We start from the raw sequence: 17,387 nt of genomic DNA, 5'->3' as shown, positions 1-17,387 counted from the left end.
ATGCTTATTGTTTTTATGTCCTACAAGACGCAGAACCTCGTTTGCTTTCGGACGCGAGGCGTGGGACCCACGTGATGGATCGGCTCGGTTCGGGAAACAAGAAAACAATCAACATTGAACCGGAGGCCGCCCGAGCATGGATATAGCAAGAAAGAAAAAAAAAACGCACCTAAAACATAAAAAAACGCAGACGATCAACGAAAAAGGGGGTGCAACACGAGGACTTCCCAGGGGGTCACCCATCCTAGTACTACTCTCGCCCAAGCACGCTTAACTGCGGAGTTCTGATGGGATCCGGTGCATTAGTGCTGGTATGATCGCACCCGAAATACTATCCATGCTTATTGTTTTTATGTCCTACAAGACGCAGAACCTCGTTTGCTTTCGGACGCGAGGCGTGGGACCCACGTGATGGATCGGCTCGGTTCGGGAAACAAGAAAACAATCAACATTGAACCGGAGTCCGCCCGAGCATGGATATAGCAAGAAAGAAAAAAAAAACGCACCTAAAACATAAAAAAACGCAGACGATCAACGAAAAAGGGGGTGCAACACGAGGACTTCCCAGGGGGTCACCCATCCTAGTACTACTCTCGCCCAAGCACGCTTAACTGCGGAGTTCTGATGGGATCCGGTGCATTAGTGCTGGTATGATCGCACCCGAAATACTATCCATGCTTATTGTTTTTATGTCCTACAAGACGCAGAACCTCGTTTGCTTTCGGACGCGAGGCGTGGGACCCACGTGATGGATCGGCTCGGTTCGGGAAACAAGAAAACAATCAACATTGAACCGGAGGCCGCCCGAGCATGGATATAGCAAGAAAGAAAAAAAAAACGCACCTAAAACATAAAAAAACGCAGACGGGCAACGAAAAAGGGGGTGCAACACGAGGACTTCCCAGGGGGTCACCCATCCTAGTACTACTCTCGCCCAAGCACGCTTAACTGCGGAGTTCTGATGGGATCCGGTGCATTAGTGCTGGTATGATCGCACCCGAAATACTATCCATGCTTATTGTTTTTATGTCTTACAAGACGCAGAACCTCGTTTGCTTTCGGACGCGAGGCGTGGGACCCACGTGATGGATCGGCTCGGTTCGGGAAACAAGAAAACAATCAACATTGAACCGGAGGCCGCCCGAGCATGGATATAGCAAGAAAGAAAAAAAAACGCACCTAAAACATAAAAAAACGCAGACGGGCAACGAAAAAGGGGGTGCAACACGAGAACTTCCCAGGGGGTCACCCATCCTAGTACTACTCTCGCCCAAGCACGCTTAACTGCGGAGTTCTGATGGGATCCGGTGCATTAGTGCTGGTATGATCGCACCCGAAATACTATCCATGCTTATTGTTTTTATGTCTTACAAGACGCAGAACCTCGTTTGCTTTCGGACGCGAGGCGTGGGACCCACGTGATGGATCGGCTCGGTTCGGGAAACAAGAAAAACAATCAACATTGAACCGGAGGCCGCCCGAGCATGGATATAGCAAGAAAGAAAAAAAAACGCACCTAAAACATAAAAAAACGCAGACGAGCAACGAAAAAGGGGGTGCAACACGAGGACTTCCCAAGGGGTCACCCATCCTAGTACTACTCTCGCCCAAGCACGCTTAACTGCGGAGTTCTGATGGGATCCGGTGCATTAGTGCTGGTATGATCGCACCCGAAATACTATCCATGCTTATTGTTTTTATGTCTTACAAGACGCAGAACCTCGTTTGCTTTCGGACGCGAGGCGTGGGACCCACGTGATGGATCGGCTCGGTTCGGGAAACAAGAAAACAAACAACATTGAACCGGAGGCCGCCCGAGCATTAATATAGCAAGAAAGAAAAAAAAAACGCACCTAAAACATAAAAAAACGCAGACGAGCAACGAAAAAGGGGGTGAAACACGAGGACTTCCCAGGGGGTCACCCATCCTAGTACTACTCTCGCCCAAGCACGCTTAACTGCGGAGTTCTGATGGGATCCGGTGCATTAGTGCTGGTATGATCGCACCCGAAATACTATCCATGCTTATTGTTTTTATGTCTTACAAGACGCAGAACTCGTTTGCTTTCGGACGCGAGGCGTGGGACCCACGTGATGGATCGGCTCGGTTCGGGAAACAAGAAAACAATCAACATTGAACCGGAGGCCGCCCGAGCATGGATATAGCAAGAAAGAAAAAAAAAACGCACCTAAAACATAAAAAAACGCAGACGGGCAACGAAAAAGGGGGTGCAACACGAGGACTTCCCAGGGGGTCACCCATCCTAGTACTACTCTCGCCCAAGCACGCTTAACTGCGGAGTTCTGATGGGATCCGGTGCATTAGTGCTGGTATGATCGCACCCGAAATACTATCCATGCTTATTGTTTTTATGTCCTACAAGACGCAGAACCTCGTTTGCTTTCGGACGCGAGGCGTGGGACCCACGTGATGGATCGGCTCGGTTCGGGAAACAAGAAAACAATCAACATTGAACCGGAGGCCGCCCGAGCATGGATATAGCAAGAAAGAAAAAAAAAACGCACCTAAAACATAAAAAAACGCAGACGATCAACGAAAAAGGGGGTGCAACACGAGGACTTCCCAGGGGGTCACCCATCCTAGTACTACTCTCGCCCAAGCACGCTTAACTGCGGAGTTCTGATGGGATCCGGTGCATTAGTGCTGGTATGATCGCACCCGAAATACTATCCATGCTTATTGTTTTTATGTCCTACAAGACGCAGAACCTCGTTTGCTTTCGGACGCGAGGCGTGGGACCCACGTGATGGATCGGCTCGGTTCGGGAAACAAGAAAACAATCAACATTGAACCGGAGTCCGCCCGAGCATGGATATAGCAAGAAAGAAAAAAAAAACGCACCTAAAACATAAAAAAACGCAGACGATCAACGAAAAAGGGGGTGCAACACGAGGACTTCCCAGGGGGTCACCCATCCTAGTACTACTCTCGCCCAAGCACGCTTAACTGCGGAGTTCTGATGGGATCCGGTGCATTAGTGCTGGTATGATCGCACCCGAAATACTATCCATGCTTATTGTTTTTATGTCCTACAAGACGCAGAACCTCGTTTGCTTTCGGACGCGAGGCGTGGGACCCACGTGATGGATCGGCTCGGTTCGGGAAACAAGAAAACAATCAACATTGAACCGGAGGCCGCCCGAGCATGGATATAGCAAGAAAGAAAAAAAAAACGCACCTAAAACATAAAAAAACGCAGACGGGCAACGAAAAAGGGGGTGCAACACGAGGACTTCCCAGGGGGTCACCCATCCTAGTACTACTCTCGCCCAAGCACGCTTAACTGCGGAGTTCTGATGGGATCCGGTGCATTAGTGCTGGTATGATCGCACCCGAAATACTATCCATGCTTATTGTTTTTATGTCTTACAAGACGCAGAACCTCGTTTGCTTTCGGACGCGAGGCGTGGGACCCACGTGATGGATCGGCTCGGTTCGGGAAACAAGAAAACAATCAACATTGAACCGGAGGCCGCCCGAGCATGGATATAGCAAGAAAGAAAAAAAAAACGCACCTAAAACATAAAAAAACGCAGACGGGCAACGAAAAAGGGAGTGCAACACGAGGACTTCCCAGGGGGTCACCCATCCTAGTACTACTCTCGCCCAAGCACGCTTAACTGCAGAGTTCTGATGGGATCCGGTGCATTAGTGCTGGTATGATCGCACCCGAAATACTATCCATGCTTATTGTTTTTATGTCTTACAAGACGCAAAACCTCGTTTGCTTTCGGACGCGAGGCGTGGGACCCACGTGATGGATCGGCTCGGTTCGGGAAACAAGAAAACAATCAACATTGAACCGGAGGCCGCCCGAGCATGGATATAGCAAGAAAGAAAAAAAAAACGCACCTAAAACATAAAAAAACGCAGACGGGCAACGAAAAAGGGGGTGCAACACGAGGACTTCCCAGGGGGTCACCCATCCTAGTACTACTCTCGCCCAAGCACGCTTAACTGCGGAGTTCTGATGGGATCCGGTGCATTAGTGCTGGTATGATCGCACCCGAAATACTATCCATGCTTATTGTTTTTATGTCTTACAAGACGCAGAACCTCGTTTGCTTTCGGACGCGAGGCGTGGGACCCACGTGATGGATCGGCTCGGTTCGGGAAACAAGAAAACAATCAACATTGAACCGGAGGCCGCCCGAGCATGGATATAGCAAGAAAGAAAAAAAAACGCACCTAAAACATAAAAAAACGCAGACGGGCAACGAAAAAGGGGGTGCAACACGAGAACTTCCCAGGGGGTCACCCATCCTAGTACTACTCTCGCCCAAGCACGCTTAACTGCGGAGTTCTGATGGGATCCGGTGCATTAGTGCTGGTATGATCGCACCCGAAATACTATCCATGCTTATTGTTTTTATGTCCTACAAGACGCAGAACCTCGTTTGCTTTCGGACGCGAGGCGTGGGACCCACGTGATGGATCGGCTCGGTTCGGGAAACAAGAAAACAATCAACATTGAACCGGAGGCCGCCCGAGCATGGATATAGCAAGAAAGAAAAAAAAACGCACCTAAAACATAAAAAAACGCAGACGGGCAACGAAAAAGGGGGTGCAACACGAGAACTTCCCAGGGGGTCACCCATCCTAGTACTACTCTCGCCCAAGCACGCTTAACTGCGGAGTTCTGATGGGATCCGGTGCATTAGTGCTGGTATGATCGCACCCGAAATACTATCCATGCTTATTGTTTTTATGTCCTACAAGACGCAGAACCTCGTTTGCTTTCGGACGCGAGGCGTGGGACCCACGTGATGGATCGGCTCGGTTCGGGAAACAAGAAAACAATCAACATTGAACCGGAGGCCGCCCGAGCATGGATATAGCAAGAAAGAAAAAAAAAACGCACCTAAAACATAAAAAAACGCAGACGGGCAACGAAAAAGGGGGTGCAACACGAGGACTTCCCAGGGGGTCACCCATCCTAGTACTACTCTCGCCCAAGCACGCTTAACTGCGGAGTTCTGATGGGATCCGGTGCATTAGTGCTGGTATGATCGCACCCGAAATACTATCCATGCTTATTGTTTTTATGTCTTACAAGACGCAGAACCTCGTTTGCTTTCGGACGCGAGGCGTGGGACCCACGTGATGGATCGGCTCGGTTCGGGAAACAAGAAAACAATCAACATTGAACCGGAGGCCGCCCGAGCATGGATATAGCAAGAAAGAAAAAAAAAACGCACCTAAAACATAAAAAAACGCAGACGGGCAACGAAAAAGGGAGTGCAACACGAGGACTTCCCAGGGGGTCACCCATCCTAGTACTACTCTCGCCCAAGCACGCTTAACTGCAGAGTTCTGATGGGATCCGGTGCATTAGTGCTGGTATGATCGCACCCGAAATACTATCCATGCTTATTGTTTTTATGTCTTACAAGACGCAAAACCTCGTTTGCTTTCGGACGCGAGGCGTGGGACCCACGTGATGGATCGGCTCGGTTCGGGAAACAAGAAAACAATCAACATTGAACCGGAGGCCGCCCGAGCATGGATATAGCAAGAAAGAAAAAAAAAACGCACCTAAAACATAAAAAAACGCAGACGGGCAACGAAAAAGGGGGTGCAACACGAGGACTTCCCAGGGGGTCACCCATCCTAGTACTACTCTCGCCCAAGCACGCTTAACTGCAGAGTTCTGATGGGATCCGGTGCATTAGTGCTGGTATGATCGCACCCGAAATACTATCCATGCTTATTGTTTTTATGTCTTACAAGACGCAGAACCTCGTTTGCTTTCGGACGCGAGGCGTGGGACCCACGTGATGGATCGGCTCGGTTCGGGAAACAAGAAAACAATCAACATTGAACCGGAGGCCGCCCGAGCATGGATATAGCAAGAAAGAAAAAAAAAACGCACCTAAAACATAAAAAAACGCAGACGGGCAACGAAAAAGGGGGTGCAACACGAGGACTTCCCAGGGGGTCACCCATCCTAGTACTACTCTCGCCCAAGCACGCTTAACTGCGGAGTTCTGATGGGATCCGGTGCATTAGTGCTGGTATGATCGCACCCGAAATACTATCCATGCTTATTGTTTTTATGTCTTACAAGACGCAGAACCTCGTTTGCTTTCGGACGCGAGGCGTGGGACCCACGTGATGGATCGGCTCGGTTCGGGAAACAAGAAAAACAATCAACATTGAACCGGAGGCCGCCCGAGCATGGATATAGCAAGAAAGAAAAAAAAAACGCACCTAAAACATAAAAAAACGCAGACGAGCAACGAAAAAGGGGGTGCAACACGAGGACTTCCCAAGGGGTCACCCATCCTAGTACTACTCTCGCCCAAGCACGCTTAACTGCGGAGTTCTGATGGGATCCGGTGCATTAGTGCTGGTATGATCGCACCCGAAATACTATCCATGCTTATTGTTTTTATGTCTTACAAGACGCAGAACCTCGTTTGCTTTCGGACGCGAGGCGTGGGACCCACGTGATGGATCGGCTCGGTTCGGGAAACAAGAAAACAAACAACATTGAACCGGAGGCCGCCCGAGCATTGATATAGCAAGAAAGAAAAAAAAAAACGCACCTAAAACATAAAAAAACGCAGACGAGCAACGAAAAAGGGGGTGAAACACGAGGACTTCCCAGGGGGTCACCCATCCTAGTACTACTCTCGCCCAAGCACGCTTAACTGCGGAGTTCTGATGGGATCCGGTGCATTAGTGCTGGTATGATCGCACCCGAAATACTATCCATGCTTATTGTTTTTATGTCTTACAAGACGCAGAACTCGTTTGCTTTCGGACGCGAGGCGTGGGACCCACGTGATGGATCGGCTCGGTTCGGGAAACAAGAAAACAATCAACATTGAACCGGAGGCCGCCCGAGCATGGATATAGCAAGAAAGAAAAAAAAAACGCACCTAAAACATAAAAAAACGCAGACGGGCAACGAAAAAGGGGGTGCAACACGAGGACTTCCCAGGGGGTCACCCATCCTAGTACTACTCTCGCCCAAGCACGCTTAACTGCGGAGTTCTGATGGGATCCGGTGCATTAGTGCTGGTATGATCGCACCCGAAATACTATCCATGCTTATTGTTTTTATGTCTTACAAGACGCAGAACCTCGTTTGCTTTCGGACGCGAGGCGTGGGACCCACGTGATGGATCGGCTCGGTTCGGGAAACAAGAAAACAATCAACATTGAACCGGAGGCCGCCCGAGCATGGATATAGCAAGAAAGAAAAAAAAAACGCACCTAAAACATAAAAAAACGCAGACGAGCAACGAAAAAGGGGGTGCAACACGAGGACTTCCCAGGGGGTCACCCATCCTAGTACTACTCTCGCCCAAGCACGCTTAACTGCGGAGTTCTGATGGGATCCGGTGCATTAGTGCTGGTATGATCGCACCCGAAATACTATCCATGCTTATTGTTTTTATGTCTTACAAGACGCAGAACCTCGTTTGCTTTCGGACGCGAGGCGTGGGACCCACGTGATGGATCGGCTCGGTTCGGGAAACAAGAAAACAAACAACATTGAACCGGAGGCCGCCCGAGCATGGATATAGCAAGAAAGAAAAAAAAAACGCACCTAAAACATAAAAAAACGCAGACGAGCAACGAAAAAGGGGGTGCAACACGAGGACTTCCCAGGGGGTCACCCATCCTAGTACTACTCTCGCCCAAGCACGCTTAACTGCGGAGTTCTGATGGGATCCGGTGCATTAGTGCTGGTATGATCGCACACGAAATACTATCCATGCTTATTGTTTTTATGTCTTACAAGACGCAGAACCTCGTTTGCTTTCGGACGCGAGGCGTGGGACCCACGTGATGGATCGGCTCGGTTCGGGAAACAAGAAAACAATCAACATTGAACCGGAGGCCGCCCGAGCATGGATATAGCAAGAAAGAAAAAAAAAACGCACCTAAAACATAAAAAAACGCAGACGATCAACGAAAAAGGGGGTGCAACACGAGGACTTCCCAGGGGGTCACCCATCCTAGTACTACTCTCGCCCAAGCACGCTTAACTGCGGAGTTCTGATGGGATCCGGTGCATTAGTGCTGGTATGATCGCACCCGAAATACTATCCATGCTTATTGTTTTTATGTCCTACAAGACGCAGAACCTCGTTTGCTTTCGGACGCGAGGCGTGGGACCCACGTGATGGATCGGCTCGGTTCGGGAAACAAGAAAACAATCAACATTGAACCGGAGGCCGCCCGAGCATGGATATAGCAAGAAAGAAAAAAAAAACGCACCTAAAACATAAAAAAACGCAGACGGGCAACGAAAAAGGGGGTGCAACACGAGGACTTCCCAGGGGGTCACCCATCCTAGTACTACTCTCGCCCAAGCACGCTTAACTGCGGAGTTCTGATGGGATCCGGTGCATTAGTGCTGGTATGATCGCACCCGAAATACTATCCATGCTTATTGTTTTTATGTCTTACAAGACGCAGAACCTCGTTTGCTTTCGGACGCGAGGCGTGGGACCCACGTGATGGATCGGCTCGGTTCGGGAAACAAGAAAACAATCAACATTGAACCGGAGGCCGCCCGAGCATGGATATAGCAAGAAAGAAAAAAAAAACGCACCTAAAACATAAAAAAACGCAGACGGGCAACGAAAAAGGGGGTGCAACACGAGGACTTCCCAGGGGGTCACCCATCCTAGTACTACTCTCGCCCAAGCACGCTTAACTGTGGAGTTCTGATGGGATCCGGTGCATTAGTGCTGGTATGATCGCACCCGAAATACTATCCATGCTTATTGTTTTTATGTCTTACAAGACGCAGAACCTCGTTTGCTTTCGGACGCGAGGCGTGGGACCCACGTGATGGATCGGCTCGGTTCGGGAAACAAGAAAACAATCAACATTGAACCGGAGGCCGCCCGAGCATGGATATAGCAAGAAAGAAAAAAAAAACGCACCTAAAACATAAAAAAACGCAGACGAGCAACGAAAAAGGGGGTGCAACACGAGGACTTCCCAGGGGGTCACCCATCCTAGTACTACTCTCGCCCAAGCACGCTTAACTGCGGAGTTCTGATGGGATCCGGTGCATTAGTGCTGGTATGATCGCACCCGAAATACTATCCATGCTTATTGTTTTTATGTCTTACAAGACGCAGAACTCGTTTGCTTTCGGACGCGAGGCGTGGGACCCACGTGATGGATCGGCTCGGTTCGGGAAACAAGAAAACAATCAACATTGAACCGGAGGCCGCCCGAGCATGGATATAGCAAGAAAGAAAAAAAAAACGCACCTAAAACATAAAAAAACGCAGACGGGCAACGAAAAAGGGGGTGCAACACGAGGACTTCCCAGGGGGTCACCCATCCTAGTACTACTCTCGCCCAAGCACGCTTAACTGCGGAGTTCTGATGGGATCCGGTGCATTAGTGCTGGTATGATCGCACCCGAAATACTATCCATGCTTATTGTTTTTATGTCTTACAAGACGCAGAACCTCGTTTGCTTTCGGACGCGAGGCGTGGGACCCACGTGATGGATCGGCTCGGTTCGGGAAACAAGAAAACAATCAACATTGAACCGGAGGCCGCCCGAGCATGGATATAGCAAGAAAGAAAAAAAAAACGCACCTAAAACATAAAAAAACGCAGACGGGCAACGAAAAAGGGAGTGCAACACGAGGACTTCCCAGGGGGTCACCCATCCTAGTACTACTCTCGCCCAAGCACGCTTAACTGCGGAGTTCTGATGGGATCCGGTGCATTAGTGCTGGTATGATCGCACCCGAAATACTATCCATGCTTATTGTTTTTATGTCTTACAAGACGCAGAACCTCGTTTGCTTTCGGACGCGAGGCGTGGGACCCACGTGATGGATCGGCTCGGTTCGGGAAACAAGAAAACAATCAACATTGAACCGGAGGCCGCCCGAGCATGGATATAGCAAGAAAGAAAAAAAAAACGCACCTAAAACATAAAAAAACGCAGACGAGCAACGAAAAAGGGGGTGCAACACGAGGACTTCCCAGGGGGTCACCCATCCTAGTACTACTCTCGCCCAAGCACGCTTAACTGCGGAGTTCTGATGGGATCCGGTGCATTAGTGCTGGTATGATCGCACCCGAAATACTATCCATGCTTATTGTTTTTATGTCTTACAAGACGCAGAACCTCGTTTGCTTTCGGACGCGAGGCGTGGGACCCACGTGATGGATCGGCTCGGTTCGGGAAACAAGAAAACAAACAACATTGAACCGGAGGCCGCCCGAGCATGGATATAGCAAGAAAGAAAAAAAAAACGCACCTAAAACATAAAAAAACGCAGACGAGCAACGAAAAAGGGGGTGCAACACGAGGACTTCCCAGGGGGTCACCCATCCTAGTACTACTCTCGCCCAAGCACGCTTAACTGCGGAGTTCTGATGGGATCCGGTGCATTAGTGCTGGTATGATCGCACACGAAATACTATCCATGCTTATTGTTTTTATGTCTTACAAGACGCAGAACCTCGTTTGCTTTCGGACGCGAGGCGTGGGACCCACGTGATGGATCGGCTCGGTTCGGGAAACAAGAAAACAATCAACATTGAACCGGAGGCCGCCCGAGCATGGATATAGCAAGAAAGAAAAAAAAAACGCACCTAAAACATAAAAAAACGCAGACGATCAACGAAAAAGGGGGTGCAACACGAGGACTTCCCAGGGGGTCACCCATCCTAGTACTACTCTCGCCCAAGCACGCTTAACTGCGGAGTTCTGATGGGATCCGGTGCATTAGTGCTGGTATGATCGCACCCGAAATACTATCCATGCTTATTGTTTTTATGTCCTACAAGACGCAGAACCTCGTTTGCTTTCGGACGCGAGGCGTGGGACCCACGTGATGGATCGGCTCGGTTCGGGAAACAAGAAAACAATCAACATTGAACCGGAGGCCGCCCGAGCATGGATATAGCAAGAAAGAAAAAAAAAACGCACCTAAAACATAAAAAAACGCAGACGGGCAACGAAAAAGGGGGTGCAACACGAGGACTTCCCAGGAGGTCACCCATCCTAGTACTACTCTCGCCCAAGCACGCTTAACTGCGGAGTTCTGATGGGATCCGGTGCATTAGTGCTGGTATGATCGCACCCGAAATACTATCCATGCTTATTGTTTTTATGTCTTACAAGACGCAGAACCTCGTTTGCTTTCGGACGCGAGGCGTGGGACCCACGTGATGGATCGGCTCGGTTCGGGAAACAAGAAAACAATCAACATTGAACCGGAGGCCGCCCGAGCATGGATATAGCAAGAAAGAAAAAAAAAACGCACCTAAAACATAAAAAAACGCAGACGGGCAACGAAAAAGGGGGTGCAACACGAGGACTTCCCAGGGGGTCACCCATCCTAGTACTACTCTCGCCCAAGCACGCTTAACTGTGGAGTTCTGATGGGATCCGGTGCATTAGTGCTGGTATGATCGCACCCGAAATACTATCCATGCTTATTGTTTTTATGTCTTACAAGACGCAGAACCTCGTTTGCTTTCGGACGCGAGGCGTGGGACCCACGTGATGGATCGGCTCGGTTCGGGAAACAAGAAAACAATCAACATTGAACCGGAGGCCGCCCGAGCATGGATATAGCAAGAAAGAAAAAAAAAAACGCACCTAAAACATAAAAAAACGCAGACGGGCAACGAAAAAGGGGTTGCAACACGAGGACTTCCCAGGGGGTCACCCATCCTAGTACTACTCTCGCCCAAGCACGCTTAACTGCGGAGTTCTGATGGGATCCGGTGCATTAGTGCTGGTATGATCGCACCCGAAATACTATCCATGCTTATTGTTTTTATGTCTTACAAGACGCAGAACCTCGTTTGCTTTCGGACGCGAGGCGTGGGACCCACGTGATGGATCGGCTCGGTTCGGGAAACAAGAAAACAATCAACATTGAACTGGAGGCCGCCCGAGCATGGATATAGCAAGAAAGAAAAAAAAAACGCACCTAAAACATAAAAAAACGCAGACGGGCAACGAAAAAGGGGGTGCAACACGAGGACTTCCCAGGGGGTCACCCATCCTAGTACTACTCTCGCCCAAGCACGCTTAACTGCGGAGTTCTGATGGGATCCGGTGCATTAGTGCTGGTATGATCGCACCCGAAATACTATCCATGCTTATTGTTTTTATGTCTTACAAGACGCAGAACCTCGTTTGCTTTCGGACGCGAGGCGTGGGACCCACGTGATGGATCGGCTCGGTTCGGGAAACAAGAAAACAATGAACATTGAACCGGAGGCCGCCCGAGCATGGATATAGCAAGAAAGAAAAAAAAAACGCACCTAAAACATAAAAAAACTCAGACGGGCAACGAAAAAGGGGGTGCAACACGAGGACTTCCCAGGGGGTCACCCATCCTAGTACTACTCTCGCCCAAGCACGCTTAACTGCGGAGTTCTGATGGGATCCGGTGCATTAGTGCTGGTATGATCGCACCCGAAATACTATCCATGCTTATTGTTTTTATGTCCTACAAGACGCAGAACCTCGTTTGCTTTCGGACGCGAGGCGTGGGACCCACGTGATGGATCGGCTCGGTTCGGGAAACAAGAAAACAATCAACATTGAACCGGAGGCCGCCCGAGCATGGATATAGCAAGAAAGAAAAAAAAACGCACCTAAAACATAAAAAAACGCAGACGGGCAACGAAAAAGGGGGTGCAACACGAGGACTTCCCAGGGGGTCACCCATCCTAGTACTACTCTCGCCCAAGCACGCTTAACTGCGGAGTTCTGATGGGATCCGGTGCATTAGTGCTGGTATGATCGCACCCGAAATACTATCCATGCTTATTGTTTTTATGTCTTACAAGACGCAGAACCTCGTTTTCTTTCGGACGCGAGGCGTGGGACCCACGTGATGGATCGGCTCGGTTCGGGAAACAAGAAAACAATCAACATTGAACCGGAGGCCGCCCGAGCATGGATATAGCAAGAAAGAAAAAAAAAAAAAACGCACCTAAAACATAAAAAAACGCAGACGAGCAACGAAAAAGGGGGTGCAACACGAGGACTTCCCAGGGGGTCACCCATCCTAGTACTACTCTCGCCCAAGCACGCTTAACTGCGGAGTTCTGATGGGATCCGGTGCATTAGTGCTGGTATGATCGCACCCGAAATACTATCCATGCTTATTGTTTTTATGTCTTACAAGACGCAGAACCTCGTTTGCTTTCGGACGCGAGGCGTGGGACCCACGTGATGGATCGGCTCGGTTCGGGAAACAAGAAAACAATCAACATTGAACCGGAGGCCGCCCGAGCATGGATATAGCAAGAAAGAAAAAAAAAACGCACCTAAAACATAAAAAAACGCAGACGAGCAACGAAAAAGGGGGTGCAACACGAGGACTTCCCAGGGGGTCACCCATCCTAGTACTACTCTCGCCCAAGCACGCTTAACTGCGGAGTTCTGATGGGATCCGGTGCATTAGTGCTGGTATGATCGCACCCGAAATACTATCCATGCTTATTGTTTTTATGTCTTACAAGACGCAGAACCTCGTTTGCTTTCGGACGCGAGGCGTGGGACCCACGTGATGGATCGGCTCGGTTCGGGAAACAAGAAAACAATCAACATTGAACCGGAGGCCGCCCGAGCATGGATATAGCAAGAAAGAAAAAAAAACGCACCTAAAACATAAAAAAACGCAGACGGGCAACGAAAAAGGGGGTGCAACACGAGGACTTCCCAGGGGGTCACCCATCCTAGTACTACTCTCGCCCAAGCACGCTTAATTGCGGAGTTCTGATGGGATCCGGTGCATTAGTGCTGGTATGATCGCACCCGAAATACTATCCATGCTTATTGTTTTTATGTCTTACAAGACGCAGAACCTCGTTTGCTTTCGGACGCGAGGCGTGGGACCCACGTGATGGATCGGCTCGGTTCGGGAAACAAGAAAACAATCAACATTGAACCGGAGGCCGCCCGAGCATGGATATAGCAAGAAAGAAAAAAAAAACGCACCTAAAACATAAAAAAACGCAGACGAGCAATGAAAAAGGGGGTGCAACACGAGGACTTCCCAGGGGGTCACCCATCCTAGTACTACTCTCGCCCAAGCACGCTTAACTGCGGAGTTCTGATGGGATCCGGTGCATTAGTGCTGGTATGATCGCACCCGAAATAGTATCCATGCTTATTGTTTTTATGTCTTACAAGACGCAGAACCTCGTTTGCTTTCGGACGCGAGGCGTGGGACCCACGTGATGGATCGGCTCGGTTCGGGAAACAAGAAAACAATCAACATTGAACCGGAGGCCGCCCGAGCATGGATATAGCAAGAAAGAAAAAAAAAACGCACCTAAAACATAAAAAAACGCAGACGAGCAACGAAAAAGGGGGTGCAACACGAGGACTTCCCAGGGGGTCACCCATCCTAGTACTACTCTCGCCCAAGCACGCTTAACTGCGGAGTTCTGATGGGATCCGGTGCATTAGTGCTGGTATGATCGCACCCGAAATACTATCCATGCTTATTGTTTTTATGTCTTACAAGACGCAGAACCTCGTTTGCTTTCGGACGCGAGGCGTGGGACCCACGTGATGGATCGGCTCGGTTCGGGAAACAAGAAAACAATCAACATTGAACCGGAGGCCGCCCGAGCATGGATATAGCAAGAAAGAAAAAAAAAACGCACCTAAAACATAAAAAAACGCAGACGAGCAACGAAAAAGGGGGTGCAACACGAGGACTTCCCAGGGGGTCACCCATCCTAGTACTACTCTCGCCCAAGCACGCTTAACTGCGGAGTTCTGATGGGATCCGGTGCATTAGTGCTGGTATGATCGCACCCGAAATACTATCCATGCTTATTGTTTTTATGTCTTACAAGACGCAGAACCTCGTTTGCTTTCGGACGCGAGGCGTGGGACCCACGTGATGGATCGGCTCGGTTCGGGAAACAAGAAAACAATCAACATTGAACCGGAGGCCGCCCGAGCATGGATATAGCAAGAAAGAAAAAAAAAACGCACCTAAAACATAAAAAAACGCAGACGGGCAACGAAAAAGGGGGTGCAACACGAGGACTTCCCAGGGGGTCACCCATCCTAGTACTACTCTCGCCCAAGCACGCTTAACTGCGGAGTTCTGATGGGATCCGGTGCATTAGTGCTGGTATGATCGCACCCGAAATACTATCCATGCTTATTGTTTTTATGTCTTACAAGACGCAGAACCTCGTTTGCTTTCGGACGCGAGGCGTGGGAACCACGTGATGGATCGGCTCGGTTCGGGAAACAAGAAAACAATCAACATTGAACCGGAGGCCGCCCGAGCATGGATATAGCAAGAAAGAAAAAAAAAACGCACCTAAAACATAAAAAAACGCAGACGAGCAACGAAAAAGGGGGTGCAACACGAGGACTTCCCAGGGGGTCACCCATCCTAGTACTACTCTCGCCCAAGCACGCTTAACTGCGGAGTTCTGATGGGATCCGGTGCATTAGTGCTGGTATGATCGCACCCGAAATACTATCCATGCTTATTGTTTTTATGTCTTACAAGACGCAGAACCTCGTTTGCTTTCGGACGCGAGGCGTGGGACCCACGTGATGGATCGGCTCGGTTCGGGAAACAAGAAAACAATCAACATTGAACCGGAGGCCGCCCGAGCATGGATATAGCAAGAAAGAAAAAAAAAACGCACCTAAAACATAAAAAAACGCAGACGGGCAACGAAAAAGGGGTGCAACACGAGGACTTCCCAGGGGGTCACCCATCCTAGTACTACTCTCGCCCAAGCACGCTTAACTGTGGAGTTCTGATGGGATCCGGTGCATTAGTGCTGGTATGATCGCACCCGAAATACTATCCATGCTTATTGTTTTTATGTCTTACAAGACGCAGAACCTCGTTTGCTTTCGGACGCGAGGCGTGGGACCCACGTGATGGATCGGCTCGGTTCGGGAAACAAGAAAACAATCAACATTGAACCGGAGGCCGCCCGAGCATGGATATAGCAAGAAAGAAAAAAAAAAACGCACCTAAAACATAAAAAAACGCAGACGGGCAACGAAAAAGGGGTTGCAACACGAGGACTTCCCAGGGGGTCACCCATCCTAGTACTACTCTCGCCCAAGCACGCTTAACTGCGGAGTTCTGATGGGATCCGGTGCATTAGTGCTGGTATGATCGCACCCGAAATACTATCCATGCTTATTGTTTTTATGTCTTACAAGACGCAGAACCTCGTTTGCTTTCGGACGCGAGGCGTGGGACCCACGTGATGGATCGGCTCGGTTCGGGAAACAAGAAAACAATCAACATTGAACTGGAGGCCGCCCGAGCATGGATATAGCAAGAAAGAAAAAAAAAACGCACCTAAAACATAAAAAAACGCAGACGGGCAACGAAAAAGGGGGTGCAACACGAGGACTTCCCAGGGGGTCACCCATCCTAGTACTACTCTCGCCCAAGCACGCTTAACTGCGGAGTTCTGATGGGATCCGGTGCATTAGTGCTGGTATGATCGCACCCGAAATACTATCCATGCTTATTGTTTTTATGTCTTACAAGACGCAGAACCTCGTTTGCTTTCGGACGCGAGGCGTGGGACCCACGTGATGGATCGGCTCGGTTCGGGAAACAAGAAAACAATGAACATTGAACCGGAGGCCGCCCGAGCATGGATATAGCAAGAAAGAAAAAAAAAACGCACCTAAAACATAAAAAAACTCAGACGGGCAACGAAAAAGGGGGTGCAACACGAGGACTTCCCAGGGGGTCACCCATCCTAGTACTACTCTCGCCCAAGCACGCTTAACTGCGGAGTTCTGATGGGATCCGGTGCATTAGTGCTGGTATGATCGCACCCGAAATACTATCCATGCTTATTGTTTTTATGTCCTACAAGACGCAGAACCTCGTTTGCTTTCGGACGCGAGGCGTGGGACCCACGTGATGGATCGGCTCGGTTCGGGAAACAAGAAAACAATCAACATTGAACCGGAGGCCGCCCGAGCATGGATATAGCAAGAAAGAAAAAAAAACGCACCTAAAACATAAAAAAACGCAGACGGGCAACGAAAAAGGGGGTGCAACACGAGGACTTCCCAGGGGGTCACCCATCCTAGTACTACTCTCGCCCAAGCACGCTTAACTGCGGAGTTCTGATGGGATCCGGTGCATTAGTGCTGGTATGATCGCACCCGAAATACTATCCATGCTTATTGTTTTTATGTCTTACAAGACGCAGAACCTCGTTTTCTTTCGGACGCGAGGCGTGGGACCCACGTGATGGATCGGCTCGGTTCGGGAAACAAGAAAACAATCAACATTGAACCGGAGGCCGCCCGAGCATGGATATAGCAAGAAAGAAAAAAAAAAACGCACCTAAAACATAAAAAAACGCAGACGAGCAACGA

At 49.5% G+C, this 17,387-nt stretch overlaps 51 non-coding genes across 51 annotated transcripts; all 51 read right to left on the bottom strand.

Annotated features, from left to right (window-relative positions):
* Positions 1-206: 206 nt before the first annotated feature.
* On the bottom strand, positions 207-325 carry LOC145017752 (5S ribosomal RNA). Its single transcript, XR_013666653.1, has one exon. It is a non-coding gene; the product is annotated as a 5S ribosomal RNA (ribosomal RNA).
* Positions 326-543: 218 nt separating this feature from the next.
* Positions 544-662, bottom strand: LOC145017745 (5S ribosomal RNA). The gene has a single exon (XR_013666648.1). It is a non-coding gene; the product is annotated as a 5S ribosomal RNA (ribosomal RNA).
* Positions 663-880: 218 nt separating this feature from the next.
* LOC145017739 (5S ribosomal RNA) lies at positions 881-999 on the bottom strand. The gene has a single exon (XR_013666642.1). It is a non-coding gene; the product is annotated as a 5S ribosomal RNA (ribosomal RNA).
* Positions 1,000-1,216: 217 nt separating this feature from the next.
* Positions 1,217-1,335, bottom strand: LOC145015003 (5S ribosomal RNA). The gene has a single exon (XR_013665701.1). It is a non-coding gene; the product is annotated as a 5S ribosomal RNA (ribosomal RNA).
* A 218-nt stretch (positions 1,336-1,553) lies between these two features.
* On the bottom strand, positions 1,554-1,672 carry LOC145022458 (5S ribosomal RNA). Its single transcript, XR_013670586.1, has one exon. It is a non-coding gene; the product is annotated as a 5S ribosomal RNA (ribosomal RNA).
* Positions 1,673-1,890: 218 nt separating this feature from the next.
* Positions 1,891-2,009, bottom strand: LOC145026371 (5S ribosomal RNA). Its single transcript, XR_013674348.1, has one exon. It is a non-coding gene; the product is annotated as a 5S ribosomal RNA (ribosomal RNA).
* Positions 2,010-2,226: 217 nt separating this feature from the next.
* Positions 2,227-2,345, bottom strand: LOC145017731 (5S ribosomal RNA). The gene has a single exon (XR_013666640.1). It is a non-coding gene; the product is annotated as a 5S ribosomal RNA (ribosomal RNA).
* Positions 2,346-2,563: 218 nt separating this feature from the next.
* Positions 2,564-2,682, bottom strand: LOC145017723 (5S ribosomal RNA). The gene has a single exon (XR_013666638.1). It is a non-coding gene; the product is annotated as a 5S ribosomal RNA (ribosomal RNA).
* Positions 2,683-2,900: 218 nt separating this feature from the next.
* LOC145017707 (5S ribosomal RNA) lies at positions 2,901-3,019 on the bottom strand. The gene has a single exon (XR_013666630.1). It is a non-coding gene; the product is annotated as a 5S ribosomal RNA (ribosomal RNA).
* Positions 3,020-3,237: 218 nt separating this feature from the next.
* Positions 3,238-3,356, bottom strand: LOC145017699 (5S ribosomal RNA). Its single transcript, XR_013666626.1, has one exon. It is a non-coding gene; the product is annotated as a 5S ribosomal RNA (ribosomal RNA).
* A 218-nt stretch (positions 3,357-3,574) lies between these two features.
* LOC145025812 (5S ribosomal RNA) lies at positions 3,575-3,693 on the bottom strand. Its single transcript, XR_013673808.1, has one exon. It is a non-coding gene; the product is annotated as a 5S ribosomal RNA (ribosomal RNA).
* A 218-nt stretch (positions 3,694-3,911) lies between these two features.
* Positions 3,912-4,030, bottom strand: LOC145017691 (5S ribosomal RNA). The gene has a single exon (XR_013666621.1). It is a non-coding gene; the product is annotated as a 5S ribosomal RNA (ribosomal RNA).
* A 217-nt stretch (positions 4,031-4,247) lies between these two features.
* LOC145028153 (5S ribosomal RNA) lies at positions 4,248-4,366 on the bottom strand. The gene has a single exon (XR_013675906.1). It is a non-coding gene; the product is annotated as a 5S ribosomal RNA (ribosomal RNA).
* Positions 4,367-4,583: 217 nt separating this feature from the next.
* LOC145027466 (5S ribosomal RNA) lies at positions 4,584-4,702 on the bottom strand. The gene has a single exon (XR_013675384.1). It is a non-coding gene; the product is annotated as a 5S ribosomal RNA (ribosomal RNA).
* A 218-nt stretch (positions 4,703-4,920) lies between these two features.
* Positions 4,921-5,039, bottom strand: LOC145017683 (5S ribosomal RNA). The gene has a single exon (XR_013666619.1). It is a non-coding gene; the product is annotated as a 5S ribosomal RNA (ribosomal RNA).
* A 218-nt stretch (positions 5,040-5,257) lies between these two features.
* LOC145025811 (5S ribosomal RNA) lies at positions 5,258-5,376 on the bottom strand. The gene has a single exon (XR_013673807.1). It is a non-coding gene; the product is annotated as a 5S ribosomal RNA (ribosomal RNA).
* Positions 5,377-5,594: 218 nt separating this feature from the next.
* LOC145025589 (5S ribosomal RNA) lies at positions 5,595-5,713 on the bottom strand. Its single transcript, XR_013673599.1, has one exon. It is a non-coding gene; the product is annotated as a 5S ribosomal RNA (ribosomal RNA).
* A 218-nt stretch (positions 5,714-5,931) lies between these two features.
* LOC145017677 (5S ribosomal RNA) lies at positions 5,932-6,050 on the bottom strand. Its single transcript, XR_013666617.1, has one exon. It is a non-coding gene; the product is annotated as a 5S ribosomal RNA (ribosomal RNA).
* Positions 6,051-6,269: 219 nt separating this feature from the next.
* Positions 6,270-6,388, bottom strand: LOC145022447 (5S ribosomal RNA). Its single transcript, XR_013670575.1, has one exon. It is a non-coding gene; the product is annotated as a 5S ribosomal RNA (ribosomal RNA).
* Positions 6,389-6,607: 219 nt separating this feature from the next.
* Positions 6,608-6,726, bottom strand: LOC145026370 (5S ribosomal RNA). Its single transcript, XR_013674347.1, has one exon. It is a non-coding gene; the product is annotated as a 5S ribosomal RNA (ribosomal RNA).
* A 217-nt stretch (positions 6,727-6,943) lies between these two features.
* Positions 6,944-7,062, bottom strand: LOC145017669 (5S ribosomal RNA). Its single transcript, XR_013666613.1, has one exon. It is a non-coding gene; the product is annotated as a 5S ribosomal RNA (ribosomal RNA).
* Positions 7,063-7,280: 218 nt separating this feature from the next.
* On the bottom strand, positions 7,281-7,399 carry LOC145017663 (5S ribosomal RNA). The gene has a single exon (XR_013666609.1). It is a non-coding gene; the product is annotated as a 5S ribosomal RNA (ribosomal RNA).
* Positions 7,400-7,617: 218 nt separating this feature from the next.
* Positions 7,618-7,736, bottom strand: LOC145025430 (5S ribosomal RNA). The gene has a single exon (XR_013673446.1). It is a non-coding gene; the product is annotated as a 5S ribosomal RNA (ribosomal RNA).
* Positions 7,737-7,954: 218 nt separating this feature from the next.
* Positions 7,955-8,073, bottom strand: LOC145017655 (5S ribosomal RNA). Its single transcript, XR_013666607.1, has one exon. It is a non-coding gene; the product is annotated as a 5S ribosomal RNA (ribosomal RNA).
* A 218-nt stretch (positions 8,074-8,291) lies between these two features.
* LOC145017650 (5S ribosomal RNA) lies at positions 8,292-8,410 on the bottom strand. The gene has a single exon (XR_013666606.1). It is a non-coding gene; the product is annotated as a 5S ribosomal RNA (ribosomal RNA).
* Positions 8,411-8,628: 218 nt separating this feature from the next.
* LOC145025705 (5S ribosomal RNA) lies at positions 8,629-8,747 on the bottom strand. The gene has a single exon (XR_013673707.1). It is a non-coding gene; the product is annotated as a 5S ribosomal RNA (ribosomal RNA).
* Positions 8,748-8,965: 218 nt separating this feature from the next.
* LOC145017643 (5S ribosomal RNA) lies at positions 8,966-9,084 on the bottom strand. Its single transcript, XR_013666605.1, has one exon. It is a non-coding gene; the product is annotated as a 5S ribosomal RNA (ribosomal RNA).
* Positions 9,085-9,301: 217 nt separating this feature from the next.
* On the bottom strand, positions 9,302-9,420 carry LOC145017628 (5S ribosomal RNA). The gene has a single exon (XR_013666601.1). It is a non-coding gene; the product is annotated as a 5S ribosomal RNA (ribosomal RNA).
* A 218-nt stretch (positions 9,421-9,638) lies between these two features.
* LOC145022027 (5S ribosomal RNA) lies at positions 9,639-9,757 on the bottom strand. The gene has a single exon (XR_013670169.1). It is a non-coding gene; the product is annotated as a 5S ribosomal RNA (ribosomal RNA).
* A 218-nt stretch (positions 9,758-9,975) lies between these two features.
* Positions 9,976-10,094, bottom strand: LOC145017622 (5S ribosomal RNA). Its single transcript, XR_013666599.1, has one exon. It is a non-coding gene; the product is annotated as a 5S ribosomal RNA (ribosomal RNA).
* A 218-nt stretch (positions 10,095-10,312) lies between these two features.
* Positions 10,313-10,431, bottom strand: LOC145025429 (5S ribosomal RNA). The gene has a single exon (XR_013673445.1). It is a non-coding gene; the product is annotated as a 5S ribosomal RNA (ribosomal RNA).
* Positions 10,432-10,649: 218 nt separating this feature from the next.
* LOC145017615 (5S ribosomal RNA) lies at positions 10,650-10,768 on the bottom strand. The gene has a single exon (XR_013666597.1). It is a non-coding gene; the product is annotated as a 5S ribosomal RNA (ribosomal RNA).
* Positions 10,769-10,986: 218 nt separating this feature from the next.
* On the bottom strand, positions 10,987-11,105 carry LOC145023365 (5S ribosomal RNA). The gene has a single exon (XR_013671460.1). It is a non-coding gene; the product is annotated as a 5S ribosomal RNA (ribosomal RNA).
* A 218-nt stretch (positions 11,106-11,323) lies between these two features.
* Positions 11,324-11,442, bottom strand: LOC145025704 (5S ribosomal RNA). The gene has a single exon (XR_013673706.1). It is a non-coding gene; the product is annotated as a 5S ribosomal RNA (ribosomal RNA).
* Positions 11,443-11,661: 219 nt separating this feature from the next.
* On the bottom strand, positions 11,662-11,780 carry LOC145025640 (5S ribosomal RNA). Its single transcript, XR_013673646.1, has one exon. It is a non-coding gene; the product is annotated as a 5S ribosomal RNA (ribosomal RNA).
* Positions 11,781-11,998: 218 nt separating this feature from the next.
* LOC145017606 (5S ribosomal RNA) lies at positions 11,999-12,117 on the bottom strand. Its single transcript, XR_013666593.1, has one exon. It is a non-coding gene; the product is annotated as a 5S ribosomal RNA (ribosomal RNA).
* A 218-nt stretch (positions 12,118-12,335) lies between these two features.
* On the bottom strand, positions 12,336-12,454 carry LOC145017599 (5S ribosomal RNA). The gene has a single exon (XR_013666591.1). It is a non-coding gene; the product is annotated as a 5S ribosomal RNA (ribosomal RNA).
* Positions 12,455-12,671: 217 nt separating this feature from the next.
* LOC145017592 (5S ribosomal RNA) lies at positions 12,672-12,790 on the bottom strand. Its single transcript, XR_013666590.1, has one exon. It is a non-coding gene; the product is annotated as a 5S ribosomal RNA (ribosomal RNA).
* A 222-nt stretch (positions 12,791-13,012) lies between these two features.
* Positions 13,013-13,131, bottom strand: LOC145017586 (5S ribosomal RNA). The gene has a single exon (XR_013666589.1). It is a non-coding gene; the product is annotated as a 5S ribosomal RNA (ribosomal RNA).
* Positions 13,132-13,349: 218 nt separating this feature from the next.
* LOC145017577 (5S ribosomal RNA) lies at positions 13,350-13,468 on the bottom strand. The gene has a single exon (XR_013666577.1). It is a non-coding gene; the product is annotated as a 5S ribosomal RNA (ribosomal RNA).
* A 217-nt stretch (positions 13,469-13,685) lies between these two features.
* Positions 13,686-13,804, bottom strand: LOC145026086 (5S ribosomal RNA). The gene has a single exon (XR_013674081.1). It is a non-coding gene; the product is annotated as a 5S ribosomal RNA (ribosomal RNA).
* Positions 13,805-14,022: 218 nt separating this feature from the next.
* On the bottom strand, positions 14,023-14,141 carry LOC145017570 (5S ribosomal RNA). The gene has a single exon (XR_013666576.1). It is a non-coding gene; the product is annotated as a 5S ribosomal RNA (ribosomal RNA).
* A 218-nt stretch (positions 14,142-14,359) lies between these two features.
* LOC145017562 (5S ribosomal RNA) lies at positions 14,360-14,478 on the bottom strand. Its single transcript, XR_013666573.1, has one exon. It is a non-coding gene; the product is annotated as a 5S ribosomal RNA (ribosomal RNA).
* A 218-nt stretch (positions 14,479-14,696) lies between these two features.
* On the bottom strand, positions 14,697-14,815 carry LOC145017548 (5S ribosomal RNA). Its single transcript, XR_013666567.1, has one exon. It is a non-coding gene; the product is annotated as a 5S ribosomal RNA (ribosomal RNA).
* A 218-nt stretch (positions 14,816-15,033) lies between these two features.
* On the bottom strand, positions 15,034-15,152 carry LOC145017541 (5S ribosomal RNA). Its single transcript, XR_013666562.1, has one exon. It is a non-coding gene; the product is annotated as a 5S ribosomal RNA (ribosomal RNA).
* Positions 15,153-15,370: 218 nt separating this feature from the next.
* On the bottom strand, positions 15,371-15,489 carry LOC145017533 (5S ribosomal RNA). Its single transcript, XR_013666558.1, has one exon. It is a non-coding gene; the product is annotated as a 5S ribosomal RNA (ribosomal RNA).
* Positions 15,490-15,706: 217 nt separating this feature from the next.
* Positions 15,707-15,825, bottom strand: LOC145025703 (5S ribosomal RNA). The gene has a single exon (XR_013673705.1). It is a non-coding gene; the product is annotated as a 5S ribosomal RNA (ribosomal RNA).
* Positions 15,826-16,044: 219 nt separating this feature from the next.
* LOC145025638 (5S ribosomal RNA) lies at positions 16,045-16,163 on the bottom strand. Its single transcript, XR_013673644.1, has one exon. It is a non-coding gene; the product is annotated as a 5S ribosomal RNA (ribosomal RNA).
* Positions 16,164-16,381: 218 nt separating this feature from the next.
* LOC145017527 (5S ribosomal RNA) lies at positions 16,382-16,500 on the bottom strand. The gene has a single exon (XR_013666555.1). It is a non-coding gene; the product is annotated as a 5S ribosomal RNA (ribosomal RNA).
* Positions 16,501-16,718: 218 nt separating this feature from the next.
* On the bottom strand, positions 16,719-16,837 carry LOC145017521 (5S ribosomal RNA). Its single transcript, XR_013666553.1, has one exon. It is a non-coding gene; the product is annotated as a 5S ribosomal RNA (ribosomal RNA).
* A 217-nt stretch (positions 16,838-17,054) lies between these two features.
* LOC145017507 (5S ribosomal RNA) lies at positions 17,055-17,173 on the bottom strand. Its single transcript, XR_013666550.1, has one exon. It is a non-coding gene; the product is annotated as a 5S ribosomal RNA (ribosomal RNA).
* Positions 17,174-17,387: the final 214 nt, after the last annotated feature.

This window comes from Lactuca saligna, chromosome 1, assembly GCF_052625555.1.
Source record: "Lactuca saligna cultivar CGN05327 chromosome 1, ASM5262555v1, whole genome shotgun sequence".
NCBI lineage: Eukaryota > Viridiplantae > Streptophyta > Magnoliopsida > Asterales > Asteraceae > Lactuca > Lactuca saligna.
This window is presented reverse-complemented; position numbering and strand designations above follow the sequence as displayed.